This window comes from Podarcis filfolensis (assembly GCF_964270895.1).
Source record: "Podarcis filfolensis genome assembly, chromosome: 15".
NCBI lineage: Eukaryota > Metazoa > Chordata > Lepidosauria > Squamata > Lacertidae > Podarcis > Podarcis filfolensis.
In genome coordinates, this window is record NC_139618.1 from 19,535,416 (window position 1) to 19,548,552 (window position 13,137).

Below are 13,137 nucleotides of genomic sequence, written 5' to 3' on the forward strand. Positions count from 1 at the left end.
TCCTGGGCATAGTCGGCCAATTGGTGCCAAAGAAGGATAGAACTTTCTTTATGTACGCAACAACAGCAGCAAGAATACTTATTGCAAAGTATTGGAAGACACAAGATTTACCCACCCTGGAAGAGTGGCAGATGAAGGTGATGGACTATATGGAATTGGCGGAAATGACTGGCAGAATCCGAGACCAGGGAGAAGAGTTGGTGGAAGAAGACTGGAAGAAATTTAAAGATTATTTGCAGAAAAATTGTAAAATTAATGAATGTTAAAATGATGCTGGATTGAAATTAAGTGGTATTAGCAACAAGGTTAATAAGAATATGCAAAAAAATGGATTGATAATGGATGAAATTATATAGCTATAATATGCTAAGATATAGAGTTAAGACAAATGAAAGAGGGTAAGGATTTGCTGAATTGATTATGTAAATGGGAATACAAAAAGGGGAGGTGTGAGGAGGTCAAGGAAATAAGCAAATGAGCTTAAAGATTTCAAAAAATGGATTTGTTTTTAATTTTTTTCTATCTAATTGTTTTTTGTATTTTGTATTTTCTTCTTTTTTTCTATGTATTTTTGTATTTTCTGTTTTTTTTCCCTTATTTCTCTCTTTTTTTGTTTTCTTTTTATTCTGTAAACTTCTGTTTTTTGTAAAACTTTAATAAATATCTTATATATATATATAAAAATCATAGAATCATGGAAATGTAGAATGGGAGGGGGTCATCTATCCAACCCCCTGCAATGCAAGAATCTTTCACCCAACATAGAGCTCAAACCTATGACCCTGGGATTAAGAGTCTCATGCTCTGCCAACTGAGCTATCCAACTGTGGCAATATATTTTGCTTTCCTGGATGGAGGATAGAGAAAGGTGTATGTGTGCTTGTAGAAGCCTTTAACTTTTGTGAGCAGCCTATTATACTAATATTATTAGTAGTATATGAGTCACATCCTCTGCTCCAGGCAACCTCTTCCACTTCCCACATTTGCCTTAAGCATGAGGCCCCTGGAAGGTTATGATGAGGGAATATGACCCTTGGGTAGAAATATGGTTCCCCTACCTGGTAAGGAAAGAAGTCTCTTCCTTATTGGTGGAGGGGTTTTTTGGGGGGTGGGAGTGGGGGTTAAGTGCCATTGCCAAAGACACTGGAATTGGGGGCCAGAGACTCATAGTGACACTATTAATGACTTCTCCCTACACATATACATTTAAATATAGGAAGCTTTAAAGCTGCATTGAGGACAAACATCGAGAAAAGAAGCCATCTGAGAATCAAAAAATCTAAACAATTCAAACTGGCTATACAAATCCACACGCTCTGCTCAACATTCGGGTGTCCCCTCATCCCAAGTGTTCTTTCTACTAGAGCCCTTCATGTCACCCCCAAGTTGCAGATGAAAAACTATGCCTGAAATTTGTGTTGCAGACCAAGATTGAGTAGGCACGTCCACATTGTCGGGTTGCAGAAATGACTGATGGTTGGTTTCAAAGGCAATTAAGCTGCAAAAGCAGTATGATAGACCACACCGGAACCTCCTTTCTTATCGGCCATCTTTTATTTTGTGTGCTGCCTTGTACTCCCACCCTGGGCTTTTCTCCCTGAAAATTCATACTGAGTTGCCTTTTCTCCTCCCATCCCCAGAAAATGTTTGCTTCCCTGCAAAGTATGGTTCATGAACTTCCCTTCCTTTGCACCACCCAAGCAATTGCATGTTAGTGCCAAAACTAACATTGCAACATACCAGCATGCCTTGCATTGATGCAGACCTTTGGTTCAAGTAGCTCAGTACTGTCTACCCTGACTGGGAGTGGCTCTCCCAAGATTTTAGACAGGGTTCTGCCCCAGTCCTCATAGGAGAGTGAAGCTGTCTTCTTCTGCATGCAATGTAGATGCTCTACTGCTGTGGTACTGCCCTTCTCAACAGCCACTTGTCTTCTCTGTTGGACTTCTAAGCGTTTGTTGTTGTTTAGTCATTTAGTCGTGTCCGACTCTTCGTGACCCCATGGACCAGAGCACGCCAGGCACTTCTGTCTTCCACTGCCTCCCACAGTTTGGTCAAATTCATGCTGGTAGCTTCGAGAACACTATCCAACCATCTCGTCCTCTGTCGTCCCCTTCTCCTTGTGCCCTCCATCCTTCCCAACATCAGGGTCTTTTCCAGGGAGTCTTCTCTTCTCATGAGGTGGCCAAAGTATTGGAGCCTCAGCTTCAGGATCTGTCCTCCCAGTGAGCACTCGGGGCTGATTTCCTTAAGAATGGATAGGTTTGTTCTTCTTGCAGTCCATGGGACTCTCAAGAGTCTCCCCCAGCACCATAATTCTAATACTTCTAAGTGTTAGAAATTATAAAATAAAAACTATGATGGGTGTGAGGAGAAATATATGCTATTTTCTTTGTGTATATGGAAATTAATAACAGTTGCTATAATTTAAATAGAAATGCAAGACATCTCACTGTGGCAGGGAAGACTGTGTGCTTGCTTAGTCTGTGGTCCAGAAGAAGAGTTTGGATTTGATATCCCGCTTTATCACTACCCTAAGGAGTCTTAAAGCGGCTAACATTCTCCTTTCTCTTCCTCCCCCACAACAAACACTCTGTGAGGTGAGTGGGGCTGAGAGACTTCAAAGAAGTGTGACTAGCCCAAGGTCACCCAGCAGCTGCATGTGGAAGAGCGGAGACGCGAACCTGGTTCACCAGATTACGAGTCTACCGCTCTTAACCACTACACCACACTGGCCCTCCAGGAGCTATCTGTGGAAGATCAGCTTCAAGGTCTCCTTTCTCAAGGTCCATTCTCTATAAACTGGGCTTGGGAGGGGCCACCCTTCAAACAGAGGAGAGTCCTCTATAAAACAGGACACATGGCGACCCAATCTGATCCAGCAATGATGCCCATGCACTGCTTGCCTGCTGACATTCATGTTAGCACACGGGCTCAAAATAACTGGCATTCATTGCCAAATTACAGAGCTTATTCTTCCGTTGATTGGCATCAGTATGTTGAACATGAATGGCAGAGACACAAAGCAATCAAGGTTAGAACATGAACCTTTAAGTTTATTAAATCTAAAGAGTTTACTGCACACTTCATTGCTTAATTACAGTGTATTGTTCAAATTAGAAATGCCAGCTGTTTCCTATTTTAAAGGGGCACCTAGAGCAGTTAGGCCAGCATTTCAAATGAGAATGGGATTTAAAATTGGCTCTTTTCACTTAATGCTTTTGGGGTACGTTGGTTTCTAAAACAGGCATGGGTTGTTGTGGTTTCAATGGTTTCACTTAACTTTCTCAAATCATAAACTTTTAAATGGTTTTGCTTCTTTTTAATTGTTCTTTTAGGCAATAAAGCAGCCTTTCCCAAGCTTGAGTCCCGAATCACCCAAGACAATATGGGGAGTAGCCAGAGATAATGGGAGTTCCACAAATTCTGGGGGCTCAAGCTTGGGAGAGGCTGCTTTAAAGTCTGAATAAAGGATAGGGGCGACCTTTCACCTCGACATCCAATTCAGAAATAGTTTAAATGATCAGAGGTAGACCACTCTCACACCATACAAGTACTATGATACCACTTTGAACAGCTATGGCTTCTCCTGGGAAGTGCAGCTTGTTAATGGTGCTGACGGTTGTTAGGAGACCCCAGTCCCCCTTCCCAGAGCTACAATTCTCAGATGATGGGTTGATTGTTAAACCCACACTGGGAATTGTCATTTTGAGAGCAGAACACAGGTCTCCTAACAGCACCCTTAACAAACCACAGCTCCCATGATTCTTTTTAAGTGGCATCATAGATCTCTCCAGTGCTTTTTTTCTAAAATAAAATAATAATTAAAAAATGTTTAGGGGTACTCTCATGTTGACTCAAGAAAATCACCATTTTATAGTTCAAATTGGGAAAAATAAATACAGTAAATGGACAAAAGTACAAAGATTCACAAAATGTTTAGGGGTATGCGTACCCCTGCGTACCCCCAGGAAAAAAGCACTGGTTCACTCAATGTATGGTATGAATGTAGCCATGGTCTCAACTGGAACTTCAGATGCAGTCACAGATTCCTTTCTACACTCAGTGTTAAATAGTATTGTAGGGCTGGGGAACCTCCGACAAGGGGTGGGGGGTAGGGCAGATGCAGCCTTCAGGTCATTCTATCTGCCTTCTGGGACTCACCCGCCAGGCCACACCCATTGTAGGTCATCTCAAATTTCAAATTAAAAGTTTGCTCTGGAGTTTTGGGGTTGCAGCCAATGCTAAGTCTATGCAGAAGCCCTTGGGGTTAATGGACATGGCTCAATTAGGGTTATTTATTTCAGTGGGTCTACATGGAGTAGAACTTAGCTAGATACAAGTATTATGGGAGGTGACTTATTACGAGAACGTGGGAGCGTATGTGCTCTGTTCTGTGAGACTGCAGAGTTCTGCCCTAAAGGCCGTTCTCTTGAAATAAAGGATGCCTGTCAACCTCAGCTGGAATGCCACTAAGATGCAGTGATTGTTAAGAGTGTGCTATTGACTGGAGGCTTAAATGGAACAGAAACACATCCAATATAAGCAAACTGTGCCACTAAATCCATTACAGACTTGCAAATAAATCCTTAATGAATATCCTTTCATGAAAGCCCTTGTTTTTAATTATGTAAAGACTATCTTTTTAAAGGTGAAATTGATTGCCTGTTAGAAGAAAGTGTTGTTCCTTTTGCCACCTGAGCTGGGATGGGGCAAAGCAGCCAGAATCTCAGAATTAGGGTAGCTGTGTGGCTACAGGACAGTTTTGATGGTGTCCTCTATGCGAGGGCTGTCCAGTTCACATTGAGGGAGAGCAGGAGCCCTGAAGTTGCTCATCAACAGTTAGCAGCAACTGCTCAGCTGCCTGAACAGGTACAGATGTCACCTGGTGTCTTCCCCATTGTGGATAAGTGCATTGTATTTTTATTTAAATCATTGTAACTATTATAATATGCACATATTATGCAAATTGGTACCTTCCATTGTCCTCGTTCTTTTTGGCAATGCAAATCCGCTTTTTTGGCAATGCAAAACTGGCCACCTTACCCAGAATTTCCATTCTGAATCATTATGGGTCTCATATAGCTATGACAGCATGGACAGTGCTTGAGGACACAGGATGGGCAATTCTTTATTCAGAGAGAGACTGAGAGAGCCACACACAGAGAGATTGAAAGAAAATCAAATAAGATGAAAATGGAATAAGTAAACTTACATCCAGGTTAGCCTGTCAGTCATCTTAGATTTACTGAGATCAAAGGGATTTCTAAAATGAGATGTGCCTAAGACTCTCAGGATGCTATACCATTTGGGTTAGAAGCCCTTAAACCTAGTTCCTGATATGGAAGGGCTATTTGCTCTAAAACATGCTCAGAGGCACTATCATCTTCCTAAGAACCACATATGACAATTAAAGAGAGGCTGGGTGACCTTCTATCTGGGATCCTGCAGATGGATCCAGCATTGCAGATTCCACACTGAGTCCCTTCCAATTATATGAGCTGTATCCAATGTAGTATTAAGTTAAAGTCACTTAGTGGCATACACACATTGCTAGTAGTGAAATGTTTTGAGCCAGCAGAACACTGTTGAGCTGCACAATAGATTGTGTCATCTGTTGTGTAAGGAGTTTCTGCTAGTGCAACCACTGGTGCTTTTCTTCTAGAGTAAAAGGCGCTGGTACTGCTTATGTACCCTTGAGTACCCCCTTAAAAAAAGCACTGTATATATAGCTCATTCTTTTCAGTGGGTCTGCTCTGCAGAAAACTTGGTCGAACACACCCATCATTATTCCCTCTCATACACAGACCCTTGCTCTTTCATGTGCCATGGACGCATCCAGCCCATGAGACAAGGGCAGGTTGGCTCAAGCAATTTTATTTTCTGCAGGAGACCAAGACGGATTGCGAGTTTGCTTTTGGCGTGTGCAACAATATTAGGAAAGGAAACGCTGAATCAATCTATTGAAGAAAAATTAATGTGCTCATTAAAAGACTTAATTATTAACATCATCCTCTAGTTATTTCCTTAGACATTAATTTCCGATGTTGGAGCCCTTGTTCCCGGCAAACTGACGAGGCTCTCCACAGGTGTTTGCTGTTTCAGGAATGTTTACAGCTTTCTAAACAGTGACTGCTGACCAAACAGGCTTGCTACATACCTAGCAGCTTTTTCACCCGTGCACACAGATGTGCTCTTCGGCATAACATTCTTGCCTCATGCACTTGCACTCACTAATGCTGCTGAACACCCAGTGGAGGGTGGTCTATTAGAGCAAATGGGGCACCTCAGCCTGCCCTCAAGCAGCCCCAACCTGTCTGCCTTCCTATTTGCAAGCAGTCCAAGGAGTGGCACTGCCTCTGTCCCCTTCCTCCACCTCCTTAGTCTCAGATTTGCCCTCGTAGAACTGAGGAGAGGGCCGAGGCTAGAATCAGTTGCCTCTGCCTAACATTCGCTCTGGCTCCCCCTGCTGTTGGTCTCTCTGCCTGCTGCCTTACCAGTCCCAATGGACACCATCCACCATTGCTCACACCAGATTTCAGGGCACAGTTCCACTGTCCCATATAAATGGGTTTGGCTTCCTAAAACAAATGTTGCCCTCTGCTTGAGTGGCCACCTAGAGCCCCGGAACACAAGCACATACAACCGTTTCCTCAGTCAGCTACGTCTGTACTCTCTGCTTTGGGAAACAACAATCAATTCATTATTTATTTATTTTTTAAAAAAGGAAGACTGCAGACACGGTAGACGCCCCGGGAATAGAATAGTATCGGTTGACTGGTGCCCTCTGGTGGTGGTAGGGTGGATAGCAGGAAGGTAGATGGCGCCAGAGCCAACTCTCTCTCTCTCTGTGTATGTGTGTCCACTTCAGCAACCCACTGGACAGGAAGAAATAGGGAAGAGAAAAGGCAAGATGTTGAGAAGGGGTGGCAATGGAGGAAAGAGAGAGAGAAGGGGTGCAGAAAGAATGAAAGAAAATGCAGGACTCCACCCAGTTTTGACTCTGGCCCCACCCACCACTGGCAAACAGTACCCAAAATTACCAGCCAAGTGAGTCCAGCCCATTACGGAGGAAAGGGCTCCTTGCCCCTGCCATAAAAGTTTCCTTAGAATCAAAAAGCCAGGGAAGTCCCCAAATAGGAGTTCCATCAAAGGAGGAGAGAGGAAAAGAGAAGAGGGGGAGGGAATCAAATTGATTCCAAGCCGAAGGCCAGGTGGAACAACTCTGTCTTACAGGCCCTGCGGAAAGAAATCAGATCCTGCAGGGCCCTGGTCTCATGAGATGAAGCGTTCCACCAGGCCAGAGCCAGTGTTGAAAAGGCCCTGGTTCTGGTTGAGGCTAATCTGAATTCCTTAGGGCCCGGGACCTCTAGGGTGTTGCTATTTATGGACCTTAAGGTCCTCCGTGGGGCATACCGGGAGAGGCAGTCTCGTAGGTATGAGGGTCCTAGGCCGTGAAGGGCTTTAAAGGCCAAAACCAGCACCTTAAATCTGACCCTGTACTCCACCGGGAGCCAGTGCAGCTGGAAAAGCACTGGGTGAATATGCTCCCATGGCAGAGACCCCGTGAGGAGCCTCACTGCAGCATTAAGAAGGAGGCTTACTCCCAAGTCACTGTACGTGGGATTTCAGCATAAGTAGGATACACTAGGTAAACAGAAATTGAGGCTAGAGTGCCATCGTGTGCTGGATGAAGTAGCTGCAAGGTCTGGGTTCAGTCCCAGGTTTCAGCTTGCTCCTTGCTGGAGCAAATTCAGAGCACAGCCTGAACCCTGCTTTGTCTTGCATCCATCGAGCCTGAAGCTTAAGAACATAAGAAGAGCCTGCTGAATCAGGCCAGTCACCCATCTAGTTCAGCATCCTGTTCTCACAGTGGCCAACCAGATGCCCGTGAGAAACCTGCATGCAGGACGCAAGCAGCGGCAGATCTTGGGGTCTCAAATTTCAACAGCTCCCTGTGCAACACCAAAATCCAGTATTCCTCCACCTCTCACGCTCCATTCTAAATCACAGTTTCAGTGCCCTCAGCACAGGCTCCAGGTCCAGTGTGGCCAAACCAGTCACATTTCCTTAAATCCGCTTCTGACTCAAGCACAAGAACACCTTGCCCTCCTTTGGTTTCCAGCAACCAGTATTCAGAAGCATTACTGCCTCCAACTGTTGAGGCAGAGCATAGCCTTTGTGGCTAGTAGCGCTTTGCTTTGTCTTGCAGCCTGGTTGGGTCTTCTCTTGCAACACCACATAGGGGAAGATCCAAGGGCCACATTGAGAGGCCCGGAGAGCTGTGTTTAACCAGCCCTGGCTTCAGGCTGTAACTGGGCTCCTGGTGGAGGAGAGATTTGAACTGAGGTTTTATTGATTTCCAGCTTAGTCCCTTAGACACGATGCTATACCATCTCCCATGTAAAAAAAAGAAAAATTAAATCGATATGAACAGTAACCAAGGAACTGTTGGCAGTCAAGTTCCATCTCATCCACCTTCCAGAAACTGGATGCTGCTTTTAAAGTGGGTTGCTGTATCCTCCGCTCCCCCTCCCCAATCAATTTTGCCCTGTTATTAACGTGAGATGCTTCAATATCAACCTGCCCTGTGCTGCTAATCCTCTAGGCGCAAGTGGCTGTGTGCACTGGAGATGGCCTGCAGCAAAGGAAAGGGGGCGCTCATCTATTCCGTTGGCCAGGCTTATAATTTATAAACCCATCAGAGGCCATGCCAGGGCATTCAATAGCAAAATTGATCACCAAGTCATAAAGCTAGCTCATGGCACTTATACAAAAGAACAAACGAGGGAGTCGGACGGGGGTGGGCATGCATGCAGTGACTGGCACTGCTCTTAGGCAGGGGAAAGCAGGCATTGGGTTATTGGATGGGGCAGTGGGAGTGCTCTGCCATTCCTTCTGAGACTGCTAGGTATTCCCCTCTGATGGATAATAATAATTATCCAAGTGAATTATTTTATTTATTAATTATTATTATTATTATTATTAGTAGTAGTAGTAGTAGTAGTATCCCACCCATCTGACTGGGTTGCCCAAGCCACTCTGGGCAGCTTCCAGCATATATAAAAACATCAAAAAGCATTAAACATTAAAAACCTCCCTATACAGTAGTACCTCAGGTTACATACGCTTCAGGTTACATACGCTTCAGGTTACAGACTCCGCTAGCCCAGAAATAGTGCTTCAGGTTAAGAACTTTACTTCAGGATGAGAACAGAAATTGTGCTCCAGCGGTGTGTCGGCAGCAGGAGGCCCCATTAGCTAAAGTGGTGCTTCAGGATAAGAACAGTTTCAGGTTAAGAACGGACCTCTGGAATGAATTAAGTACTTAACCCGAGGTACCACTGTACAGGGCTGCCTTCAGATGTCTTCTATGGGGTGTAGAGTTACTTATCTCCTTGACATCTGATGAGATGGTGTTCCACAGGGAGGGCGCCACTACCAAGAAGACCCTCACAGTGAGGGAACTGCCAAAAGGCCTTTGGGGTGGACCTCAGTGTCTGGGCTGAACGATGGGGGTGGAGACGCAAGGCCAAGGTCATTTAGGGCTTGAAGGGTCAACACCAACACTTTGGATTTTGCTTGGAAATGTACTGGGAGCCGATGTAGGTCTTTCAGGACCGGTGTTATACGGTACCAGTGGCCGCTTCCAGTTACCAGTGATTTGGCATGTGCCAAACCACTTGCCTTGTACCCCTTAAGCTAGCCTGATGCCCTCAGGTGTGATGGAGGTCACTGTCTCATTGCTTGTGCTGATTTCCTTATCCAGTTTGCTTTTGTACATGGAATGGGGGCACCATTTTCTCCTTCACCTTAGAGCAAATTGTCTCAGGCCAGCCCTGCCTGTATGTCCTTGATTAGCAGGATAAAATGTGTTGCATACAGGCAGGGTGACTTAAGTGCTCACTGATCACTCCTCAGGAGTGGACAGCATTAGGATCAGAGGGTGAATGTGGTCCTCCAGGTCTCTCTGTCTGGCCCTCAGAACTCTTCCCACACCACAAACACACCCTTAACTGGCCCTCTTTCATACCCCAAAGATTTTTGCCTGAATGTGTCCATGAAATCTGATTACAACCTTTGCTCTCCTGGATGGAGGGTACATAGGGTTGTGTGAAGAAATTAATCTGCATTGCCTCTCCCACTTTTGCCCCTGACCCACTTTTGCCTCTGACCCATGTGGCCCTCAGAACATTGTCCAAGCAGCCCTCAGGCTGAAAAACGTCCCCCAACCCTGGTCCAGAATTACACACCATCTGATCTTCATCTCTCTTCACATCACTGGCTTTGTCACAAAAAACCAGTTGCAAGTTTGACTCATTTTAAGCCCAGAGGGTAGAATCTGGGATCAGCTGGTGAGGCATCAGCTCTCCATTCCATCATGCAGAGATTTCTTTTTATATTTAATTCCACACAGGGCCCCCTACCCCACCCGCCATCTCTCTCCCTCTCTTTCTCTCTTCCCTATGCAGAGTTGTTTGACATAAAGACAGATTCCTCAACTGATGTAAATGCAATCTCATCTCATCAAGGCCAGCAGAGCGACGTCAACTTATGCCAGCTGAAGATCAGGCTCTGTGGTCTCTAAGAAACTGTGAACTTGTCTAAACCAGGCTATTCCTTCCCCCATTTCCAACCTTCAGAAGATTGCCGGGGGGGGGGGAGGAGGATGAATTATACACTAGAAATGTCAACTTCCAGGTAGAATGATGGCAGGGGCGGGGGCCAGAGGAGAAGAGGCAAGCATGAGTGTGTCTGCAGAAGCAAGTGAGTGTCTGTCACAGATGGAGGAAATATCCTTGCGGGACTAAATTGCATTCAACATAATAAACTATCATCTTGAAACGAGTGCGCCAATTGAGTTTTGATGTAAACACTAATATTTTCTCCACTCTGCTATTCTCTTCTGGGGAGATCTCATGTATATTTCACTATGTGTCCTACCTACGATTGCTCTCATATATCAAAAGGTTCGAGGACAAGGAGCCTGATTTTGAAAACATTATTCTTTTAAAGATTTATCCTCTCATCTGACCACCTCTGCAGTTGAGAGAGACAGAGAAACTTTCCATAAATTATTGTAATGTGCTACGTTAAAATATGTTCATGGTACACAGAGTCTACTCACCCCTCAGCTTCTTCCTAGCAAACATACAAATGAGAGGGGCAGCAAAGCAGTTTAAAATCTTTGGAAACATCCCCCCATACTAAAAAGGAAAGAGGAAAAAGTCCTGTTCCCAGTGATTTTTTGTGGGGGAGGGGTTACTCCTTACAAACTTATATTGCACTGAGCTGCTCTCATTCTCATTTGTCTAGACTTGCCCTTGGTGACCTCATCTGCATTGTGACATCACAGAATCATAGAATCATAGAGTTGGAAGAGACCACAAGGGCCATCGAGTCCAACCCCCTGCCAAGCAGGAAACACCATCAGAGCACTCCTGACATATGGTTGTCAAGCCTCTGCTTAAAGACCTCCAAAGAAGGAGACTCCACCACACTCCTTGGCAGCAAATTCCACTGTCGAACAGCTCTTACTGTCAGGAAGTTCTTCCTAATGTTTAGGTGGAATCTTCTTTCTTGTAGTTTGGATCCATTGCTCCGTGTCCACTTCTCTGGAGCAGCAGAAAACAACCTTTCTCCCTCCTCTATGTGACATCCTTTTATATATTTGAACATGGCTATCATATCACCCCTTAACCTCCTCTTCTCCAGGCTAAACATGCCCAGTGGCTGACACACTCAGTGGCTGATCCATTTTTGGATGGGATCCTCCACATGATGAGTCCTAGAAACAAGATTTTCATTCCCAACTATTTTAATTTGCCAATAGCATTGCCATTGCACAATCAAATTTGATGAGCTCTGCTGGATCAACCTGCTCACTTTGTGATCCGCAATTGGGCTGAAATCACTTTACTGATGATGAAGAGCAAAATAGTAGACTAGCCAATGATCTGTCTGTGGGATGGTTCACAGAGCTGGCCCAAAAAACATTTTGCTTCCTAAGCTGAAGAACAAGGTAACCTATTTCCCTGTGTCATACACTAACGCCAACCAGATGGTCAGTGGGATCTTATTTCAGCACTGGCAACAGGACAGCACCCTCCACCCCAACTGAAGACCACAAACAAACCTAGGGGGTGCAGAGCAGGCTGTTTGGCACACCCAGGTCTGCCCTGAAATACTTCTCCCCAACCCACTCTGCACCACCATCACCTGCTGCCTGGGATGGTTGGTTCACCTTGAACTCAACTGGATTTTCAGAAAGCTTGCATTTTGACTTCCAGCTAAACAAACAAATACAAAAACCCTAGAAAATATTCAGGTGAGTCCTATGAGAGTCTTTCTTCACCTGGCATAGCTGCTATATCTTTCCCATCATTTCCTCTACCTACACTCATGTCTCAGGCTGAAACTCTAGTCATTTTCCTCTCATATTTCCCTATGGATACACGGCCCTTCCTTGGAGATTCATATACACTGGTGCTCTATCAGTTATGGCTAGGGATTGAGAAGAATTTCAGAAATGGGTTGGGGCAGATGAGCTGGGAAATCACCAAAGCATTGGGGAAATGGCTGGCTAGCTGCATGAGACAGTATTCAAAGTGTATGGGAACTATATGTGAATTAAGTGGATGGATTAAGAGCCAGGGCAGGGTGGAGCTTCCAGCTCCAATATAAACTCTTAGTCTTGGTTGCTTCACTGTTGAAGCAACAACTCCTTTACAGATCAGCTTTCCTGAGCCTGAGAAACAGGCAAATATATGCCACTGTGCTACAAGTAACTTGCACAGGATGTTGAACAATTAAATCCTCTTTATGATATGTTTGGCTCAGCCATCCACACAACCTATAAGCACCTCCTTTTTCTCTGCTGAAACAAGGTAAACTGTATAATCTATATAGCAGAAACAGAAGTTCTCAGCCATCTATAACACATTCCAATAAAAGACTATATTATAACCCTCTGTTATAGTTGTTCTTCAAATCTCTATCAGGCTTATACCAGCAATTAAATATTAACATCCTGTGAATGGGTACTGAAGATAAAATGCTAGCTCATTCATGTCACTGGCAAGGGAGAGAACTGGGTTGGCGGCGGTGGGGGGGAAGAAAGGTGAAACTGTTTCATCC

General features: G+C 44.7%; 1 protein-coding gene and 1 long non-coding RNA gene across 3 annotated transcripts in view; both read right to left on the minus strand.

Annotated features, from left to right (window-relative positions):
- Window positions 1-13,137, minus strand: part of LOC310750581 (opioid-binding protein/cell adhesion molecule homolog) — a 731,536-nt gene that overhangs the window by 415,052 nt on the left and 303,347 nt on the right. The window lies entirely within an intron of this gene.
- LOC310750747 lies at window positions 6,696-11,271 on the minus strand. The gene is made up of 2 exons (XR_014542222.1): window positions 11,129-11,271; window positions 6,696-6,878 (listed from the first exon to the last, which is right to left on the minus strand). It is a non-coding gene; the product is annotated as an uncharacterized lncRNA (long non-coding RNA).